Raw genomic sequence first — 23642 nt, forward strand, 5'->3', positions numbered from 1 at the left:
AGCACACCATAGAGCTGAAACATTTCTCAGGTTATTTGTTCAGTGAGGAAAGCTGGCCAAGGCAATTCTATTGATAAGTTAAAAGCGATAATGGGAGATCAAGTAGCTCTTTCTGCTTTGGTTACAATGAAAAATTGTATAACTCTGCAAGCTTCTTTAAAACAGTATTTTCATACATGTGACATTTAGGTCACAAAGATATAGCATGATGCTACTTTACAGTAGTTTTTGGTGGGTTTTATGAAAATGCATGAAATTTTATCATTCAGAGCTTTGCTGAAGGCTGAACACTGACTAAAAAAATAGGTATGCCAAAATGTTTTCTTTTTCTGGGAATGAAATCGGTTGTGGAGTTACAGCACACACTTTTGGACTGTAGGGTAAGGAGAAAGGACGAAGTTTGCTTTGTTTGTAGAGTGCAAGTCCCATCCATCTTCCGCCTGAGATATGTTGAAAACTGTCAATAGTGAGATGATGGGAAGGCCATCCCTACAGGTTACATCTACTTCTATTCAGTGGATTTCCCTGTCTCCACAGCCTGATGGGGAAGGAAAAAGTGATCAAGGCTAAGATGCCCTCAGCTACATTTTTAGATTCCCTGGTAGAATAGGATCCACAGAACAATAACAACACCATTAGCAGACAAACCCAAATAGTCCTTCTGGAACCCTTAGAGTGGTCTTTCCTATAATTAACTCATATAGCCAGTTCTGGATGGCTTCAGTCAACTTCTTTTCTAATGTTCTCTTCAAAAGAGATTAAGCAATTACTCCTTGAGGTGTATTAATCATGTGTGATAAAATTAAACTAAAAATTAAGCTTGACGGAAAATAATAGCAGAAGGTTTTGAACCTAGATAGAGAAATCACCATTTGATCTGTTTCACCATAAAAACCCTCAAACTTTCAAAGCTATGATGTGTCCTAAAAAGACACAAAGCTTTTTTTCTGTATTTCAACTTAAAAAACAATTTGAAGTGGGTAGCAATGTTTTCAGAACCTGGGTTTTTTTTTCCTAATATAAATATTTTTGAAATACACCAAAAATCTATGTTTCTGTAAAAGACAAAAAAGTTCTGTCCTTATTGTTCATATGAGCACTGCATGTTTAAATAACCCTTTGAGCTACTCAGTATACTTGCCTAAGAATATGTCACATATGTCCGCTTCAGGGCTGTAAGTAGGGCAAAATAGATAATGTTGCTTGTTCCCGCAATGGATTTTTCTGCTTTATAGCCAACTAAATTTTCAGGCGTTTAAAAAATGAAACTCACCAAACCCACGATTATGACTTCATTACCTTTAGGCCTTTTTATGCATTATTTATGGTAACACTAAAATATGGCTTTCTTGACTTTCAAATATATCCTGATGCTTTTGTTGAAAACAAATGCTATTAGTCACCATTCCAATGTTTTATCCTTAAAGTGGCAAATCTGAATAAAAAAATTTTGAATTAGGGACAAGCATAGTAGAGTTTGCAATATGAAAAACCTCATTTCTTTCAAAATTTTATCTTCTGCACATGGAAAATAACAAGCAATGTATGTTTTTAGTCATAAGTACTTTATTCAGCATGTTGCCTTCAGGTCATCTACACAGAAGGTTGTTTTGTACATTTGTCTTTCAACAGACATCTGTGTTTTATTCAAATTCTTTCTAACCAGATTCACAGTCTCTACTCACAAAATTGTCTAATTCCAGCAGTAAATAAACAGACCGAGAAGAGTTCTGTAACCTTGTGTGTAGGATTAGATCGTTTCTCTGCAGCCATCTTATGTCCTTGGATGAGAGAAGCTACAAAAAGAATGTAGAGAATTTCCAGTAAATTCTGCAGCACAGAAGGGACAAAACCAGACTATATTAAATTCTGATGCATTCACAGAATTCACTGTGTGGGAAAAGAGGCAGCATTTTTTTGAAAATGTCATTCATTTTTTTTGAACATGTCATTTTCCAATATTTTGGAAAAATGTTATAAATTCACTCATAGAATGCATGAATTAGGCATAGCTCTCCCTTGCTAGTATTTTTAGTTTCTTTCCCTGTTTTCTGCGTTACCAGGTATTTGGATTTGACAGAATGTAAGGGTCTCTTAATTCTGTATGGTTTTTAAATTGAGGAATACAAAAAGTTCTGTTAGCATATCTATTCAGACATAATTTTCAATAAATTGTAAAATTCCTCTAGAGGTGGTGGGCTATGACCAATATTCAGATGGTATTGGAATGTAAAATTACTTTTATTATCTCTTTTCCTTTTTTTCTTCAGCCTTCCCCCTTCCCTCTTCCCACTTTTCTTATACCTTCCCTTCCTTTTCCAGAATTTCAAAAACTGCTTAATAATAATAATAATAATAAATACTGCTCTAAAGTGCTTACCCCTTCCTTAAAATTAGCATTAGCTAAAGAAAATTGTTTATGTGGATCCAGCAAAATTTAGCACTCCCATATAGAGCACAAATACATTGTCACAAACCAGGAGGCAGGTGGGAGAGTTTAAAAAGTAGCTGAGGTTCTTAATGTCTGGAAACTATATATTTTTTTCCTTATATATACTCCAGCACCTTACTTTTGGCATCATTCAGGTACCTGTAGATTAATACAGTGCCATTCAGTACTGTGGTTTAACAATTTCTTTAAACATTAAAACTGTTTACTGCAATTGGACTGAATATTGCTTTTCATTTGCCTTGAAACATATTTATCCCTAAAGGTATCCAACAAACTAAGCCAGACTTTTCTGCATAAGTAATAAAAAATATTATGCAAGGCAGTTTTTAATTAAAATAAACCCATATTTCAATAGCTATCATCACAAAAGGACATGAAAATAAAATAATTTGGAACTATTACTTCATTGAAATGACTGGAAAATTATTAGAATTTTGTAGTACAGAAGGAAACAACTATGAATTATTTGCAAGAAACAATTTGTTTGTGGAATCCAGGGCAATTCTATTTTATTGTACACAAACTGAACATAATCTTCATTCATTTGTCCATTCAAAAAAATGACATGCTGATATTTCAACATACAGATTATTTGTTAAAAGGCCAACTCTCTGTGTTTCCATGGAAATTTTTATGCAGCTTATCACAGGGCATTCTCAAATCTGAGCTGGGTTATTTGTCATTTTCTTATATATGACTTATAGCTCACATTATGTTGGTTTCAGCTTTAATTTCAACATTGTTTTAGGGAGCCCACTGTACCAACAAAGAATATTGGACATTAAACATTGTAGAATTTAACCACTTTTGCAAACAGGAATTAAAATGGCAAACTCAGAGTACACTGAGGATAAACTATTTCTGCTACTGTTATCTGCTGTTTTACATTTTTTCGTGTGTTCTACATCCTAACAGAGAACTAACCTATACATTCTTATTATCCTGTTCCTCTGCCCACAATGTACACTTCAGTAGGAGGTGCAGCTATCCAGTGACACTGAAAATCAGGCAATTAGTGTCTCTGTTTTGGTACTGAGGCGTGATTAGCCTCTGCCTTGTGAATAACCCCTCTGACTTGTGAGAATTATTTTCATGCAGTTTATTGCTGTAGTTAAATTCCTATTTTCAGCTGGGGAACAGTTTGAAGCTGCTGTTTTCTTTTTCCAGTAGATGAGTTGATATTTTAAATAAGCCCTCCATGTATTATTAATAGTAGATCATATTATAAAAGGAACACAGACCCTGAGAAATACACAGGGTTTTTTTCTGCTCTCTTATAGTAAAAAGGTGACTCTTCAAGTCAAGTGAGAAAGGAGCAGTAGCTGCAAACAGAAGTGGGTTTGACTCAGGAAGAAGGAAGAGGAAAGGAAGGAGGGAGAAAAGGAGAAGCAGCAGCACTAATTTCTTTAGGAAAAAGTTCAAGGAGTGCAACTGACCACAGTGAGCATGGGCCACAGACTGACTTTTCCAATAGCTCCTTGTCCAGGCAGTTCTTACAGATGAGCATGGGTTTTTTTGTGTTTTGTACTGCCTGAGTCCACAGATTTCTAGAAGAGCCATATTAAAGGATAAGAGCTCTCTGTGTAGACTTACTAAATTATTTTCTGTTTTTCATAGGGTACAGAAGAGGAAATAGACATATTACACTAAAGCAGTGCATCTCTTGTAAGCTTCTCTTCCTGCACAACCATTTCTCCATGTTTATTATGGAATGCTGGTACAGATTTTGATGCCTACATACAGTTTTTCTTGCTTTCTTGTTTTCTGACAAGACTTACAACCATACTGGCAGCAGTAAGAGCACTTGTTTTTGCTGGTATTCTAATTTTTACTTACAGCTACAAGAGAAAAAAATGACATCACTGTTCTACGACATGGAACAGCTGTCAGGTGAATAAAATCTTGGACTGTGTTCATGGCTTTCATGCAGAAAGGATTCAGCCCTGTTTATATCCCCACCTTGACTTCACCTGTGCTAAATCACCTGCTGAGAGCATTATTTTTGTAAGCCCTAAGCACAAGCCTAATTTGTACAGTAATTCTGCAGAATGGATTTTCTTTGTCATATCACTGTGCCTCATCTGCTAAGTAGGATAGCACCTTAGTTACTGCTGTAGTCCTCTTCTTTGTCTTAGTGTGCTTCTGCTGAAGTCTGCAGAAACACTCCTATTTCCTTTAGTGGGAGGAGAGTTTTGTCAGCACTTTGTGAAAACCATATGTTGAGTGCACAAATAGCCATTAGCTTTAATCTGAAAGTATAAATTTTGCTTAAAAAAATTTCTAGCACTGTAGCAACATCCATTATAATACTGCATTCAGTGCATACAGTCTCCATAAGCAGCATATAACTGGTTTTTTTTTCCTGGAACTACATTAAAAGGAACAATGAGTGACACTCCAGGAAGCAATCTGAACCTTAGTTTTAAAATAGACATGACTTATTGCAATTAATGTGCAGTTTCTGAATGCAAGTGAGAAAACTAGAATTCCAGAGATACAACATTTGACAGAAATCAAGAAAGCTCATGTTATCATGGTCTTAAACACCAAAGACCAAAACTCTTGTCTTTGGATCACCACATCTCACATAGCAAAGTTCTATTTTCTTGACATTTCTGATGCTTGTAACAATAAATAAAGAATTGCTGTCTCAATCTAATACCAGTCTTTACAGCAACTATACCTCAAATCAAATTAGAGTGTTACAGTAGATTACATGTTTCCATAGCATAATTTTTTTCTCTTAAATTCAAGACTGCAGGGACCTTACTGCTACAATGCACTGAAACCTAAATGGAAAATCATTTAATAAACTACAACTTATAATTCCCCAGTTCCACAATTGTTAAACCCATCAACAGAAAAAAGTCTTGTTGAGGATCCCCAAATGCCTTGAAGAAGCTGGAGGATGAAAATCCATGATCCTACATATACACATTCCAAAATACAATTTATCATATCCAGTTAATTAAAAGCTTTTCTAGAAATTAAGTGGACAAACTCTATCAAACACGGTGGACCAAAATAAAAACACATAATCAACAAGCAATGGAGACACCCAGTCACAGCTGGAAGAACATTTTTCACAGAAAATACTTTATACTTGACCTCTCAGTCCAGGATGTCTAAAGGAATATCCACATAATAAATTCAAAATACAAGCATAGGAACTAAATTTCATCATTCTCTGGACATTAAAAACCATGGGCTTCCACGGAAATACATGTTATAAGGTTTTTCCTGGGGAGTGGAAATTTCTCCATATTGCACAAGACCTAAACATTTTATTGCTTATTTCTACTACTCTACTAGTGTTTTTATTTATTTTCACATTAGTTCTGATTAGCAAGTTCACATTTAATTCAGATCTTTTGTTCTTGAAGTCTGTTTATAAGATTTTCTTCTACATAGAAGTTTGATATTTCTATTCCAAATCTGAACCACTAGCATATGCAACAAAATGTTCCAATTTTTCATCCAGTGCATCGGTCCTGGAGTAAAATATATTCTCTATTTCTACAAGTTTTTCTAGGAAGTTCAGCAGACTCTCATAATTTGAATTCAAGTTGAGCAACAATAATCACTGATCACATATTTGGCTGAACTCCAATCTGGATAATAAGAGGGCATACTGCCTCTTTTAGGACTTCTAGAAGCAAACAGCAAGTACCTGATTCCTCCTGACAGGCGGAACACAATAGTGTTCCATTCAAAAAGGTTGGATTTTTTTATTTTTGTTTTTATTTTTTTACTAAAAATCTTTCTCTTGTCATTTCTGTCTTGCCCTTTATAGGGTCAAGAAGACATAAAGGACACTCCTCAGAATGCTTGACTAAATTTTGAGAGCTGGTATCTCCAGAAAGATCGAATGATACTGTTACTCAACAAAAAGGACAGAAGAGAGGGATTTTCCCGTGGTTACTTTTGCACTAAGTTCTCCCTTCTATTTCTATGAGTTTGACCAAAGACTGGTCAGTTGACTTTATCTGACTATAAGGATACCCCATGGCTTAGAGCCCTGCTTGCAACACTTTGATCAGCAGGTTTTGGAAGTCATTAACTTCTTATCTTCTCCAGCATGTTTCCTAGGCATGGGCACTCTGTCTGTTACTTCTTTATCAGATATGTAACCCTAGCAGCCAGAATTATTGATGCATGCCAACTGCTATTGGGACACATTTTGAAAGATTTACAGACTCATGTCTAAAACTAGGTTTTAAAAGACATTTGAAAGGAACAGTGTATAATAGAAGTAGGAACATGAACAGTAAAATTTAAATCTTAATTTTTTACTTTCTATTATAAAAAAAATTTGTAACTGCAACCCTGTCTTGTTGCACCTTTCTCTTAATTCTTGATCCAGGGACAGGTCCTCAGTTATTTTCAGTTATGCAAGAATCTCCTCCTGCACTTTCTATTGTACATACTCTGAATAACTGTTGATTTCCTTTTTTTGGTCTTGGAGAGTGCTAATCTCCATCACTAGGAAAGCCTTTCTGCATTTTTCTTGTTTTCTTCACAAACCATTCTATGTCTTTTCATCCCTTCCCTAACGTCCTTTTCCTAATAACTACTTATGTAATTTTACATTATTCTAGCCTCCTTTACAGAAGGCATAGAGAAAACCTCAGCCTTCTGCTATTATATTCTCCTATTATATTCTTTCAACTACAGAAAAAGAGATTTTTTCTGTCATTCTATTACATATAATAAATTTTTATTAGGTGGACATTAACATGAATAAAAGTAACTCTATAACATGAAACTGAAATCTCTGAGTATCCAACAACAGATTCCAGAAACATTGCTAGCATCTTGAAACACAAAGAAGACAAGAATTCAGTAGGTCAAGACAGGAAAAGAAGGGAAAAGCATGAGCTGTAATGATGTCCCCTTAACCTTCTTTTCTTTGCAGGTCATTGAGTACATTCATATCAAAAATGGTTTTGGAATATTAATGCACAGGCCCAAGCAAGCGCAAAGACACCCCTTCATATGACTTTATCATCTTTCAGTAAATAATAAGTAGTTCTTATGGTTTTCTTGTGGGTACAACATAAGTAACAATTGGTTCAGGTAATAAATAAACATGTGCCACAGATAAATGTCATTGAGGTACAATTTTGTACTTCAACACTTGTGACTACTAGTGCTCTTGGCAATTGCAGTCCTGGTATTTACCTTTTGAAGCAGGTGTGGGAGTAATAGTTCAATCAAATACCAAATATGTTTTTCTCTGATCTTATAAAAAGTTCCAAATATCCCAAATATCATATTGTGTCTGTTTTTCCCATAGGTGCTCGAGTAAGGAAAATATATGAAAATATACGATCTGCATTTTTTACAGATAATATCTCATCTCTGCTATATTCAGTATCCAGAAATAGATACCCTGCTTTATGTAGCCCCATTCAAAACTTAACTGTAGAATTAAGTGTGGTAAATTACAGATGTACAGATAAAAGATGCTAAACATATAATTGCTCTTTGCAATATTTTATCTCTTTTTTCAATAATGCAAATAATTGAGTCAGCTAAAACAAACTACATGCCTTTCTCCAAGGCAGATAACGTTGAGATATCTGAGTCCACTCTACATGGTTGGCACTTTGTGGCATTTTGTATGTGTGATTTAAGAAATGAACATATTTTTTCTGAAGAACAAATCAAGCTCTCAAGCACTAATTTTTCAACTGTAGAGGTCTAACTATGGAAAGAATTTCATCCTGGATGTTCAAGAGAGATTTTGCTTAGGAGGGTAAGGTGGAACTGCAAATATTCAGATGATTTATTATAATTTCCCTTAAACAGGGAAACAAATGGAATATGAGGAATGTTATCTCCATCTCATGCGCTAAGGAGCAGGCCCATACAATGATACACAGAAGCTTTATTAAAAATTCATTAGACTGTAAAGTCTCTCATTTTGTAATCAGAATTAAGTAGTTTTCCAATGTCATTAGCTGGAAGTCAATTTAAACCACTATCAGCAGCTGCAACACACTCCAAAATGCTAAACTGAATACAACAAATGTTTTCCACTTATTTTTTTTATTAGAAATATTAGAATTTCATATTATGACTCAGTGATAGGTCTAAGAAATAAATTTCTCCTGAATTTACTAGTCACACTTACGTTGGTCAAAGAAGGTGAAGGAGTTTTAGAAACAGAAATCCAGTGTCATGTTTAATTTCTGAGCCAATAGAATATTGATGCATGGAAAAGCTCAAAAGGTGTGCTGTTTTCTCCTACAGGATAGCCAGGTCCCTTGACAGTAACAGCCAAGTGCAGTAAGTTACAGCAAAGAGATCCTAGAATAAAGAAATAGTAACTTCCAAAAAAACCCCAAAAAACAACAACAACAAAAACAACAACAACAACAAACCAAAACAAAAAACAAACAAACAACAAAAAAAAACCCAAAAAACAAAAAACCCACAACAACTTTTCAATATGAGAGTATTGTATTAGTTAGGAAGATAGTTGATACTGGTAGATGCCACAGCTTCTCATGTAAGTTGTCTTTGATATGCTTCTGTACTAAGGCAGTAGCTGTGATCTTAAATAGAGTTTTTATGTAGGCAAATATAGCTTTTATTTTTTATTTTTATTTTTATTTTTTCTAAAAATGTGCCTATACCTAAGTATTACTAAATTTACAAAGCATATAAGAAAAAATAGTTTTGTAATATCATTATTTTAGTTTGAGAAAAACAGTGTTTTCTAAATTAGTTTTTTTGAAAATGATCTAATTTTCTGGGAAGAAGAAAATGGATACTTCCCTTTAAAGAAATTAATCTTTCTTAGGGAACTCATGCAAGTTATCAAACAAATTACTAGCAATTTTTAAAAGTCCTTTAGCTGATTGTGCATACATCTCATTGGCATTAAACGAGCTCATATATAGGTATGAGGTCAGATATAACCTCATGGCTTCTCATATAGCCTATGCAGTTATTCATGTTTTCAAAAGAAATATCCCTCTCTATATTTTAACATAATCAAAATATAAGAGATATATATATTTTAGAATCATGAATTCAGTATTAAAAATTGCCCCCGCATTGAGTTCTTGGCTGGCCAATTATATTAAAAAATTTTATGTAGATTCTCTTCTAAAATGTGTATTGGTTAATATCATACTTTGGCTTTGACATTAAAAGAGTTTCCTGCAGCCTAAGCCCGTATTGTTGACTGGTCCTTACAAAGTGATGAATTATTCAATTTAAAAAGTATTCAGTCTTTTGTACCTGAAAGGCAGCAAAGCTGCTGATAGATTTTGCATACTGCATTTCAGAGACAAAAAAAAATAATTTGAAAACATCCTGTTTAAGCTGGATATGGATCAGTCTGTTTTGGAGAAAAATGTTGTTTTTTACTATTTTAACAGGTATTATGTATGCTTTCATTTGATTTCAACTAAAGTAGTATTTCTCTCGAACTCTGGCAATGAAATGTGACAGAGAACCTGGCATCAGATGCAATATTTGGTAATATTTTATAACAGATATTTAAGATGTGTGTAATCAAGGAGACCTTTGCATGAAAGGGCTCATATCTAACCTAGTCATCTGTTGTAATAGATTTGCAAAAGAATTTATCAGACAAACTGAATTTGGAGGATTACTAAACAAGCTCTGCTGGCATGTGCAATAAAACATTTGGGAATAGTATATATGAGGAAGAGGAAAGGGCAGACAAACAGAAGCAGATTTACTGCTGCAGAACTCTGTGCTGCCACCAACCTGCATTCTGTTGCACCCAAGATATGGGCAAATCCTCAGGTGATCCCTACTTGTCCTGGGTCAGCAAGGATATTCACTGCTGGTTCTTCAACAGCTGGCAGAGTTGCTGGTTGGTACACAGCTACCCATGTGGGTAATTAACGTGTGGACTATGGCCTTGATGAGGAAGCAATACTTTTTCCCTCCCCCTAGATAAATTTATCTACCTAATGGATGAAAAGCAATACCTTTTCTCTCTCTCTAGATAAAGCCCAGGTTTGGGAGACTATGAACTTTAATGCCAAATCTTTTGCCATGTTCCCATGTGATTCTTTGCATGTGCATACACTACTAGGATTATAAGCCAGCTACAGAGTTTAAAACCGGTTGTGAAAAATAACTCATTTTAGTCTTGAATCAAAAGGTACACTAGACAGATCATCTTGAAGAATTTCATTGCTTCTGTAACTCAGATTAAGTCTGGTGTGATGACAGATTTCAGTAAGGAGCTGAGTGGAGCTGGTAAATACCTCTTCAAGCAAGTTTCACTCCCATGTGTCTTTTGTTTATGTAAAAATCTTATTTCTACCCTCTGCCACTGTCATTTGACTTTTTAAATTTCATTATGTAATTTTTTTTAATTGAAAAATACAGATAAGATACACTTCTGGCCGCAGACTTCACTGATGGCACTATATCAAACATTCGTTTCACAGATGGGATCTAGAACAGTAATCCATATGCAGAGGTATAATTGTTTAAAGAGCGTAATGATAACTTTATCTAAACATCTGAAAGATTGAAATTTTGGGATGCTTCATCTGGAGACAAAAAACAGTCTTAGTGACAGTTAATATGCTGTTCTAGAAAATCTGTTCAGTATAGTTATATGGCCCTAAACACTGCAACTGTGCTTTCATTTAGGTAAATTTAAATAATTTTAACCTATTTGCACTATTACATTACTTTTTAAAATGGGAATATCTCTGCTACTTCTAATTTTATGGTTATGGCATTAATATGATTCAAGGAAACCAACGAGAACAAATTTCTCTTTGTATTTCGTGATTTAAATTGTATTTCTATACAGTCCTTTGAGTAAAAGGCTGTAAATTTACTGAGCAAAAACAATAAGTAAGTTTTTAGTCTTTATAAGTCTTATTTCAAGTAACTAAATCATGACAACATAAATACTTTTTAATATGACTCATGTGGTTTGATGTCTATTGTAAGACAGATGCATCTCAAAGCCTATTAGAGAAGAGAACTGTCTATTCTTGTTCCCTCTTGATGGGATTATCCAGCCATAAAAGATGAATTTCTGTGGTTTAACATTTCGTTCCACTGATTATTACCAGCACAGTGAAGTGGTAAATACAAATGCTAATTTCAACATACTTTCAAAGCAAATCTTTAAAGTTTGATAGGCTCTCATGGTATTTTAAATTAAAATGCAAGGTACTGTAAAACCCATTTTGTTTACAAACAAAATATGGCAATGCAAATGCAAAAGATTCTGAAATGTAAAGCTTATCAAACAACACTAAAAATAAAAAATTGATGGAAAGAGCATTGATACATAGATAACACCAACCAAAGCAGCCATTGGGAGGTGTGAAAAGGATATGGGAATCAAAAATATCACTAGCATTGTGGGAAAAAATCCATATTTTACAACAAGAAGCAATAATCATATTCACTTTAAATGGCTATATTTTAAGAAGGAATATGCCAGAATATTAGCAATTAGGATTTTTTTGTTTCCATTTTTAGGTGCTAACTTCTTTTGTCACTATATATTCAGTGCTTCTTTGGATTAGAATTTAATCTAGAGATATTTTTCTTTTTCTGAGAGTTAGAATAAGATCATATATTTGTAGAAAAAATTAGAAATGTAGAAAGTTCTAAAAAGCCTGCTACCTCTATTAATTGAGGTTTTGAGCTTCTTTTTATTTATATAAAATGTTCTGCTTTTCCAATCAGTTTTGTTCTCTCCTTTGTCATTTCTTTGCCATTGGTTTTGCATGAATTTGTATGAGAGAAAATAGTTTCATGCACCCATATATATAAAACTCCATACCATATATACAATTTATAAAGCTATTAAAAAGTACATCCTTAGTTCATTTGAATACATCCTCAGCTCATAGTTGAATGCATTTATTCAGGGAAATTAATTTTGCATTTTGGAAACTGCAGATGTTGAAGATATCGAGATCAGGAATCTTTTGATTTCTTCCCAGTATCAAAAATATTTGCAAAAGGATGAGTGTTCAGTTTCTGCAAAATGTAGTCTTGTGCCATTTTGGCAGATATGAGGATCAACAACGTCAGAGATTACAAACCACTATTTTCCAACACCTTCTGGAAAGTTTTCTTTCCTGCTGCAAATTTTGCTGTAGACCTGAACATAAAAACGTGGGAAAATGGACAATACAGAAGAGCTGTCCTTTAAGAAATGCCAACCATCTTTTGCTCACTTTCACTTTTGTGAAGGTATTTTTGTATGTCTGTTTCTGGACAGCTGCCTAACTCAGGTTAAAGATTTTTTTGTTGTTTTTTGCTTTTGTCTTTTTTTTGAAGTATAAACTTATGGGTCAAAGCAAAGGTTTCCTTTACAGGAAAACATTTTAGTACCACTGAACACATGAAAGATATGAAGGAATCTATCTTTTCACAGGAACACTTCCATCTCATTCTCCCCCCATACATTTTATGTCTGCTTTTCCTTATACAATTCTATTAATGTGACAGGTATCCTTAGCTGACAGTGAAGTAAGCAGTGTGTGAAGAATGGTTTGGGGAAAAAGGGATTGTAAAGGTACCTTTTGCAGCACTGTGATGCTGGCAGTGTCTGTGTTGCATTGGGATCTGCCTGTTTACCCATTGCTTAGAGAAGAGAAGCTACTATCCAGGAATCAGAGGCACATAGCAATATCCGTGAGAGTGAAGGGGTTACACATTCTCTATTCCAGAGGAACAGCCAGCAAAGCTCAGAGGATTTTCAGCTGTGGCCTGTCTAGAATAACAGAGAGTTAGAGCTTAACAAAGCTCATTTGATTTTGCTCATTGATTTTCATGTGTATTTTAGCATTAAAAAGTTCACAAACTCTAGTGTTTACAAAATGTGAAAATGAAAAGGTGGTGAAAATAGTGACATTGTTCTTGAATCTGAATTAATTCTTACCAGTTTTTTCCTTGGCAGGGCACAAACAAATGTGAACAGCAGCCTATGTACTACTTAAGTGACATTTAGTTTATGCCCCCAGTGAATTTTACTAATACAGAAACCTAAGGTCAGTCATTCCACTTTCCCTGGGAAGCAGCAAAGTTGACTTAAGCAGCTTTTTCTCCCCTTGCTAATGATTTCTACCCCCTGTGACTTCCCATCAGCTGCACTGACAGCACCGCAAAAATGAAGGAGGAGCTTTAAATAATATGATTTTGCCATGCAGTTCTTAAGGGAGAAGGAGTGGCAGGATTCAGAGGCCACTTATGTCAGCCTTGCTGCCAGGGGAAATAATGTGGAGCAATAGTCCTGTGCTTATGGTGTGTGAAAAGTAAATCTCAACACCTGCTAAGATTTTGAAAGAAGCTTTGAAAAATGCAGAACAAATCACATATCTCCTTTAGATGTGGCCTTTCAGCTGTATGGAAGATTCTCAGTCCTAAGTGCAACAGGCAGTTCAAGTGGAAAAATAAACCCCATAGGTAGCTAACTTCAAGAGTTTGAAGGATTACAATTTGAATTATTAATTTTAGAAAAATTGACATACTGTGAACATAGTGGACTAAGATATCTTTAACACTCCAATCATTAGAGATACTGCAGTGGTATGGTACACTGGAACAGATACACAGACTGAATCAGCCAAGTCTCATTATAAATCAGCCTTTCAATCAGATACAGTCAACATTAGCAGAAGTAGGCATCCTTTATATACTGAATAAACTTACTGTTGTTAATTTCCAGTGGCATAAATCTAGTAGTTGCCATTAGAGGTAAAATGAAAGCAAAAATTATTTATGTAAGTGCCTTTGAAAAGTACAAGATTTTTCTTCTCTCTCTGTATGTATTTTCTGTGACATGAGCCTCACCTTACTCCCTTCAACCTTGTCAGTTTTTATCATTGTTAAACCTCAGCAGAAACTATGGATATAACAAAACAAATTTCTTCAGCTGGGAAAAAACTGCTTTTTCCAGGACGTCTTTGATTTTAAAGAGTTTGCAAACATTTAAAAATAAATTGTGTAATATCCTTCTTGAATAACACTTCAATATAGTGCTACAAATTAATGTGGAGTTCCAGAAGCACTCACATTAATGCAAAATGAGTTCATCACAATTACCATTATTACCATAAATACCAAAGGAATTAATAATTATTAGGGTGATATTTTAAAGCATTCTTAATTATCATGTGCATTGTTTGTAAAATTCCAGGATGATGATAATTACTGTAAAGCTTCTCTTTGGACAAGGTTCTCTTCCCAATGGAAGGATAGCCCAAAACTAAATGCTTCTGAAATCCCTCTGAAATCCTCCAAATTGGAGTTAGAATGCTTTGCACATACGTTAGCTTGGAGTCTGCTTTCCCTATAGTGTAAATTTCAACAGTAGGCTTGATGTAAGTAAGAAACCCCAAGAAATAAGCATTCAAGACAAACTTCACTTTTCCCCTGAATCTCTGGATGGTAACTAGCATAGTTCCTCTGTGCATGTTGTTGCTAGATTTGTGATTGGTGAAGAAAGCTCAAGGAGGCCTTAGTGAATTCTATGTAATTCTATGTTTACTTGTTCAGTAATTGGAAAAAACCCTCAAACTGCATAGCAGAGAACCCTTTCTGTTGAAAACCCATTGGAATTTTTAATTTTTCATAAGAATGAGATGTATAATACTACCATGCTTAACGTTCTGAAACATTTTGAAAGACATAAAAAAAATGAAATTATGGCTCTTCAGTATGTTAATGTTTGCAGCATGGGCTGCCTTTTGACTACTTATGTAGCCCTACACATCACCTTTGATTTTAGACATGCATTGCTTAGGCAAGATAAGGCAAAAGTGGCTTGTAGACTTTACTCCTGATTTTCTTCTCCCACAGTAACTTTCAGGCATACAAAGTGACAAAATAATAGACATGGAAGAAAAAGTGTTATAAGCATGATTTGCATCAAGATAAACCTACTTCTTTGGACAGTTCAAATCTTACAGTTTTTAGAACAGGCGGTGTGCAGAGAAACAGCCTAGAAAAAAAAGCCAGTTGTGAATTTTATTTTCAGTTTTAGTAGATTTACACATCTTTCCTTTACCCGTGTTATTTCCAGTGCATAAAATGGGGCAGCCAGTGCAGATCCCACTTCTCATGCTGTCATGGTTCTATTCTCATGTCCTTAATGAGCTGACACTGCTTAAAACTAATCAAACAAAAAAGAAAAAAAGGCAATAAATGATCAGGTCCCAGTACATTGGCTCCCCACTTGAATAAATGATGCAACCATTGGACCTCAAAGACTGCCATAAGGGAATAGAAGGGAATGTGTAGCTAGGGAGAAGTAGGAGCTAAGATCTCACTAGATTCCCTCTAACAATTTTCTCAGGATATAAAAAAAATCACAAGCAAAGCAAAATTCATCAAAATTATCAGAATTATCAGTCCATTCCTATGGAAAATTCACTCTTAAAATGGAACTTTTTATATAACAATGTTTTTGGAAGGTTTAAAAGCCTCAACTCTCATTTAAGTTGTTACTTCTTTGTCCTTTAACTATCAATTTTTATCTCTAGTGAGAAATATTTGAAAAACCTAGACTTAAAATTTCCAAAGTGTTTAAATCATAAATGTTTAAGTCATTGCTGAAAATGAAATTTGCCTTCTAACCTGTGTATATGGTTTTAGAAATTCTGTGTGCTAGATGGTGTGCTAACATTTAACTTGGAGATGAAATTTACTTAGTACAGAGTTCATGCATAAGTGTTATAAGCTTAGAGGTAGTTGATAATTTTGTGTGAAAATCAATTTCTGGTAGGAAATATCTTTTTTTTTTTTCCTTAAGGAAGTGTGTTTTATGGGATAGAAGATGATGAAAATGATGGGTCCCTGGTTGCTCAACTAGAAGACTGCTCTCAGTTTCAATTTTTACATGAATGGTCCAAGTTCCTGGATCATTTGCTGCTTTCAGCAGGGACAGGCAGACTGAGCATCCGTGGCTCTTTGGCAGTGTGGCTGAAAGGATGAAAGACTCCCATCAATTTTTCTTAGTGAAAAAGCAAACCTCACAAGAGTCTTCAATCTGTTACTCAAAACAATGAAAAATTCCTTTTCTTTTTCTCTTGAATATTTAATTTTCCTGGAGAATCTATCATGTTTTTTAAACTTTTGTCTTCTTTTGACTGAATAGACTTAAACATAGGACTCAGGCCTTTTAGCTGTTGGTGATAGGCACCTGAGGGCAGATACCCAGGCAAGGTACACTTCCAACATAATCTAGTGATAGGCTTGATGGCACTATGGCTGGGCATCATCCTGGTTAGCACATATGGGAAACAGGATTTTACTGATAATTACAGCTGAGAATGGACCTTCTTCACTTTCCCCAAAGTCAGAGCTGCCTCTGTTCCCAGGGAAGGGTATTCCTGTAAATCTAAAGCAGCTTTCTTTATAGTGCTTGAGGCCCTGAGCTATGACAGCACAATTCAATGTGTGGTGGTTTGTTTTAAGTGTGTATTTCTTAAATATGAACATGAATTTCCTAAGTCCAGAGCTGTTGGGAGGCAATAGTGAAATAGGGATCCTTTCCACATTGTGATCTATTGCTGTTATTGCAAATCTTTCAACTTGTTTGGCTTTATTGAGCATCTCCCAGAGAGGGAAAAAGGGGCCACAGGTGAGGAAAGTATATTAGTGACTGAATGACATTTGAACTCCTTGGTAGAGCAGTAATAAAACCAAGAAGCTTGGAAGAAAGACAAACTATTAGAAAAGTACCTGTCATGGATATTTAAAAATTCTTTCAGAAAAAGTAAGGAGAAGAAGTTTAAAGATATTCATGTTTCTCTGATTGGTGCAAGGTAAATTCATGGCAAATCGACAGTTCACCTTTGATTGTATTTTGGCAACTGCCATTAAATTAATACTTCTTGGTAAGTCATAAAAAATTAGGTAAATTGCAAAAAGCTGCTGTTTCTCCAGCTGACATAAATTTTGTATTAATTAAATCTATTAAGAACACTGAAATGATATTTCATTAACTAATATCCCCTATTAGGATAATTATGACTAATTATAGTTATTAGACTAATGGTTTTAATCCTCAAGCACAATGTGTTACAGAAGGTTAAGAGGCCTAAGACAAATTGAAAATCAAAAGTATGATCAAGCTCTTTCTTAATATTTTACACAGCTACCATCCTATAATGGTAACTATGACAGAAACAGTTTCATTTTTTGCAACTCATCTCATGCTGGGAAAAAAGATAATTTTTTATGATTTGCTAGTGCTTTTGCATTTCCAACAGGAAGTGTCCTGATTTTTAGACTAGGTGCTAATCAGTACGAAAAATTAACCTCTTACATGTTCTCATAAAACTGCACAATTTTATTAAAGTTTTTGGCAGAGTGCCATCTTAAGAAGGCAAAATTTAATTCATATTAAGATGTGGGTTTTATGTAGCTGCACAGAACTATTCTTTTGTATGTATTTGCTGATGTCTCCTGTAGAGAGGTATGTACTATTTGAACACTTATGTTAGTAACTCAATATTCACTAGCACATGAGTAAAAAAATGTGCAATGCATGACCTTTGAGTCCTTCTGTGAAGGAAAGCCATTATCTTAACAGACAATAAAAACCCTATGTTGCATAACAGAAACTTTTTCCTCTTTTGGGGCTAGAAAAATGGGCTAAGTTTTTTGTGGTTTGAACTGTGAAATTCCACAAGATTTTACATGAAGTAGGTCTGTCACATAACTAGAGTGTGATTTGGATTACGAGCTGTCTTTTAAGAAAACACACACACAAAAGAAGCTGAGCTGTACTCAGCTCTTGAATGGATAGTCATAAGGGACTATCTGTATTCAGAAAATTTACCGGTTTTGGATCTTGGGTGAATAGAAATGACCTAGTACCAGGGTAAAGAAAAAGAGACTCCAAACTGTATCCAATCTGGGAAACTAAGGGTTTACCTGAAGTTAGAAATTTGCATCTAAAACTTAGTACTTTATCTTTCAGATGACAGGCATCAGAGAGGAATCCAAAACAGGTTTAGATATCTAAAATGTGTAGGAAAAGACACACTTTGAGCTAAGTACTGCAAAGGGTGATTCCTCTGCCTTTTTGTGCCCATGCAGAACAGCAGAATGGGAGCAGATAGAAGTATCTCCCTACAGTGCCCATGGAATTGGAATAGTGTATCTTGTAGAAGATTATAAGTCTGTTAAAATGCTAAAATATTTCCATGTCGGAGAGAGCATTGTCATTTCAACTGTTTCTGAAGTTTTCAACATAACATTCTGAATATTTGACAATACTAGTTTGAACAATATATTAGGTATACAAACGTATTCTTAAATTATCAGTGACATTTTAGAGATTAAAATGGTTTTATTTTTATAACATTTTTTTCATGTTGCAAGATAAAGTCTTTATTATCTACTCATGCTAAAAATACAGTGAAAAATATTTCAGTTATTTGAGTGAAAGAGCTAGTTGCTTATAATAATTAACCTTGCTTCTCCAGAGGTTGGGCCTGGCAAATATTTATTGATGTCTTTGTACAGTTGATTCAATAAACTTAGATCTTCATTTGTTTGTTTGCTTGTCTTTTATATTGTAACATCTGGATTTCTTCTTTTACTTTCTTATTTCCTAAGTACAACTTTTATAATTGTACAGATTATGTATTTCAGTTGATTCTGTGATAATGCTCCAGTTCTGCCTGAATTTTCATGTCTTATTCCTGTGTAATTTCCTAATATGCAGTATGTGCTTCTCTTATCATAACAACTATACACACTTGCCAAATCCTCTGCTTGGAGGCCTGGAAGGGAAATTGCACATGTTACTAATCAAGAGTTGGCATGCTCTTTCATGGCTGGTTTCCTTTAAGGCACAGCTATTAGAGTTAAGAGTTTTCTTATTGCTGGGTAATAAAGAAGAGTTTCTGCCTTGGATAAATGACACAGAGGCAGGGAACACAGAGGCTGAGATGCTGAATCAGACACATGGTTAGACATGGTGTAGTTGAATTCAGAATTAGGTCCTGTAATGAAAGGAATCCAGATCCCTGTAATGAAAGGAACTTCTCTTCCTAACCCTCAGCAATTGCTGTTGAGTCTTGTGTTATAAAGCATGAAGAATGATGTCACAAGCATGTTTCTTAATCCTTGGCAAGGCAATTGTGACTCCTATTGTTTGGTATTCCTATTTCTTTTTCTTTCATGAATCCTAACATTTTGTGTCCCAAATGCATTTCAAGATGGCTACTTTAGCAGTAATGATATGCTTACAAAAATTGCACAAGCAGAAAACTAAGAATGTTCAAAACTAGAAATTAAGAAAAATCACTAAGAAGTTGTTCATGATATGCACTCTTTCTGCTCTTTCCTATCATGTATTTTAACAAGTTTATGTTCAGTGATGTAGTTACTTGACCAGCAGGTAGCTAAACACCACCCATCTTGTTCCATCCCCTCACTCAGGGACTGAGAAGAAATTTTTAGTTTGAGATAAAGATGCTTTAATAAGACAGAAACAGAAGGAAATAATAATAATAAAAATTATAATAATGGCCAGATTATAGAAAACACTGGTGCACATTGTAATTTCTCACCATTTGCCCGCCAATGCCCAGACAGTTCCCAAACAGGAATCCAGGACCAGCTTTTCCTGTAGTTTATACACTGAGCTTGAGTCCATGATATGGAATAAACCTTTGGCCAGTTGGTGTCATCTCCCCTGCCTTTCCTCTCTTCCCATCCTGTGCCTTTGACGCTGCTTGCTGATTGGATAGTATTAAAAGCTGAAAAGTCTTTGACTTAGTGCAAATACTGATTAACAACAACTAGAACAACTAGAACATTAGTGTGTTATTGACATTATTCATATTCTAAATCCAAACCGCAACACTATACCAGCCAATAGGAAGAAAATTAATTCCCTCTCAGCCAAAAACAGGGCAATATCCACTCTTTATTCTATACTATCTGTGTCATGCCTGGGTCCCACATTTTTCAAGACATCTTTTCTTGTCTTCTATATATGTACAGAGATATCATTCCCTAAATTTATGAGCCATTTCTTGAAAATATCCATTGTTTTTCATTTATAAAATGATATTGAAATCCACCTGTCACAGTAGTTTCTTGAGGCAGGAGAGCTGGATTGGTGTGTTTAATTTTTGTTTAATTAAGACAGTTCTGGTTGGATGGGACAACCAACCAGGCAGCTTTTGCTATATATGTATCCTAATGTTTGAACATCCCATCACAAGCACACATTGCTGTCAGTATGGTCTTTAATGGACCATTGTAACACTTGCCATTCCCAGGGGTGGTGCATGAAAAGCTCTGTGATACACCCACTCAGTGCCATGCTCTTTGGCCCAGGTGTCTATGACGTTGTTTCAGAAATTAATCCTGTTGTATGACTCATGTTTCCATAAGAGTTCCTTTTCAAAGGCCAGGATTGTATTCCAGGCAGTGGCATGGTGTGTGGGATATGTTTCCAGCCATCTGGTGCTTGCTTCTGCCATTTCAAGCATAAGGCACCCGCCTAGGCAGGTTTGTGGGAGTGTGATATAATTGATCTGCCAGGCCTCACCATTTATATTTGTGCCATCCTCCTCCATACCAGAGAGGCTTTAACTGCTTGGCCTGCTCAATTGCAATGCATGTTTAACATTTGTGGATAACCTGTGCAATAGTGTCCATGGTTGAATCCACACCTTGATCATGAGCCCATCTCATATTGCATCTCTTCCTTGATGGCCTGAGGCGTCACAGGGCCCTCCAATTAATCCTTATGCTGCCAGCCCAGCCCCATCTGTGTTATTTCAATACTAGCAGCATGATTCATCTGCTGGTCATGCTCTTCAGTGCCCCCACTCTTGTGATAGGCTTTTAAAACCAGTTTCTCTGTCTGAGCAGCAATATGCAGTTCATGGTACAGTGGGGCCTCTTCAAAAAGCATCATCTCCTCCTCTGGTGATACTCTGAAATATTTGCCTGTTGGCCAGTCCATGATTATTTCCAAAATTCCAATATTTTCCTATTGGAGCCTATTGTGTGATCAGTGTGACACACTAACTCCGTGTAGCATAAGTTGAAAAGTGTGTAGAAGAAACTGTCCCTTTGAACAGCAACTACTCTAATGTCAGGAGAAGCTGTGTTTTAGGACCGTTAAATTCTGAAGCAGCTCAAACCCCTGATCAAACTCCTTCATACATTGCCAATTTTTCTTTTTCAGTTGGAATAGAGCTCGCCTTGGATCTTTTATATTCCCAGCTCCAATACTATAAAGTCCAACCCAAAGTATTCCCTGGTGCTTCCTGCCAGACATTCCAGGTAAGTCCATTCTCCCTTACTGTCATGTAGAGCACATTTTTAATATATTGTTCTGTCAGGACCAGCTGAATAGTTACTGCATGAAATATTTCCTGGCTAATTTTTTTAAAAGCCTGTAATTATTTAAAACCTCATTTTAAATTGTTCTTCTTCCAGGTCACTTGACAAAGAGGACTTACAGTCAGTCTGTAGTCTGAAAAGTCCATTTTCCATAACCTCATAATGCTTAGGAAAGCTTGTGATTTATTTTGCCTCTTGGAGGAGAGACAGCTGTTATTTTGTTGATTGCATCCATTGAGATCTGATGACATTCATATTACCATTGGATTCCTAAAAATGGGACTTCCTGTACAAATCCCTTCACCTTTGTTTTATAGCAAAATGGGTGTTTAGGATCCTGGTTATTTTTTTCCTTTTCTCTTTCTTCTAAAAACTTATTCTGTACTGTTGCCCCATACAATGATATCATTGATGTGTTGCAGGTGTTCTGCTTTGCTGTGCTCCAGTGCAGTCTGAATCAGTCCATGACAAATGGTACAGCTGTGTTTGTAATCCAAAGAACTGCACTCTACAAACTGTAAGCTTCATAGCCTGAGAAAAAGACGAAAAGATTTTGTTTTTTTAAAAAGCACAAAATCAATATGTTGTGTTCAAATTCTACTGCAAAAATTATATCTTCTGTATTTTAAGGTTTCAAAGGACTTCAGTCACTGAAGAGTATTACCCTGCAAAGAATCCATGAGAGTTCAGCACTATTTACCATGTTCATCTACTAAGAACTTTATATATTTTTCAAATTAATTTACCTTGTAAACATCTACGGTTAGCAGGTAACAGCATCCTCTCTTGTAATAATAGATGTCCAATAAAGACTGAAGGTTTTGTTTTTGTTTTTTTTTGTTTGGTTGGGTTTTTGGGGGTGTTCTTTCGAGGTTTTTTGGGGGTTTTTTTGGGTTGGTTAGTTTTGGGTTTTTTTTTTGTTTTTGGGGATTTTTGGGGTTTTTTTGGTTTTGTTTGGGTTTTTTTGTTTTTTTTGTGTTTTTTTTTTTTTTTTTTTGCTAGCAATTTGGTATTTTCATTCATTCCAATTCTACTATTCAGTTCTGACCAGTTATTCTAATTTAAATTCTCCCATTGTTTTGGCATCAACTTCTTAATCTTTCTTTCATCTCAATTTCTGACAGTGCCTCATCTTCATTAGTAGCCATGAATAGCTTTAGGGCAGGTTTATATCTGCCAAGTCTGGTAGAGAGGGATGAAAAGAACTCATCTTTTCTGTAGTATTCAGGAAGAAAAACTGGTGTTCTTACTCCCTGGCAATCTAGTTTAAAATTGATTCCTTAATTAAAAGTTGATCAAGAAAAAATGCAGAAAGAACTCCACAAGATCAGATCTTTCCTTTCGTGTCTTCAACATGCCAAAAATCTATTTTCATTGCTGCCCACAAAAACAATGTGAATCTGACCAGATGCTTCTCTTCAAGTTAATCCACAGTGAGTGAATCTCTGCATAAGCATTTTATTTGAGATCAAGGGTGCAATTTTTACATAAAACTCTCAACAACCTCGATTTTCTGGGATTTTTTTTTGCCTGCTTATCAAAGTGGTAGCACAGTATAAAAAAGTGTTTCTTTCAGATGAAACTAAACTAGCAAATATGGTCTGGGTATCCAGTATCTAATACCCTCTAAGTCATAGTAGGCATTCTGTTCCCAAGGCAGAGCACAGCAAAGCAGAGCTGGGTATGGTCTGAAAGCCCTCTCGAAACATGTAACATAGTTGCCAGTTCTCAGCACCACACACTCTGCCAGTTATACATCTTTTATATCTCCTGTGCTCCTTGTAAATCTAAGCAGAACTAATTCCAGGTTATCTGTTTGCCAAAGACAAAGTCTTTGGCC

The 23642-nt window shown here is 35.3% G+C and overlaps 1 long non-coding RNA gene across 1 annotated transcript; it reads left to right on the forward strand.

The window, feature by feature from the left end:
- The first annotated feature begins 20861 nt into the window (after positions 1–20861).
- LOC135299999 (uncharacterized) lies at positions 20862–22563 on the forward strand. The gene is made up of 4 exons (XR_010361855.1): positions 20862–20959; positions 21645–21742; positions 22225–22319; positions 22433–22563. It is a non-coding gene; the product is annotated as an uncharacterized LOC135299999 (long non-coding RNA).
- The last annotated feature ends 1079 nt before the right edge of the window (positions 22564–23642 follow it).

Source organism: Passer domesticus, chromosome 4 (genome assembly GCF_036417665.1).
Source record: "Passer domesticus isolate bPasDom1 chromosome 4, bPasDom1.hap1, whole genome shotgun sequence".
Taxonomy (NCBI): Eukaryota; Metazoa; Chordata; class Aves; order Passeriformes; family Passeridae; genus Passer; species Passer domesticus.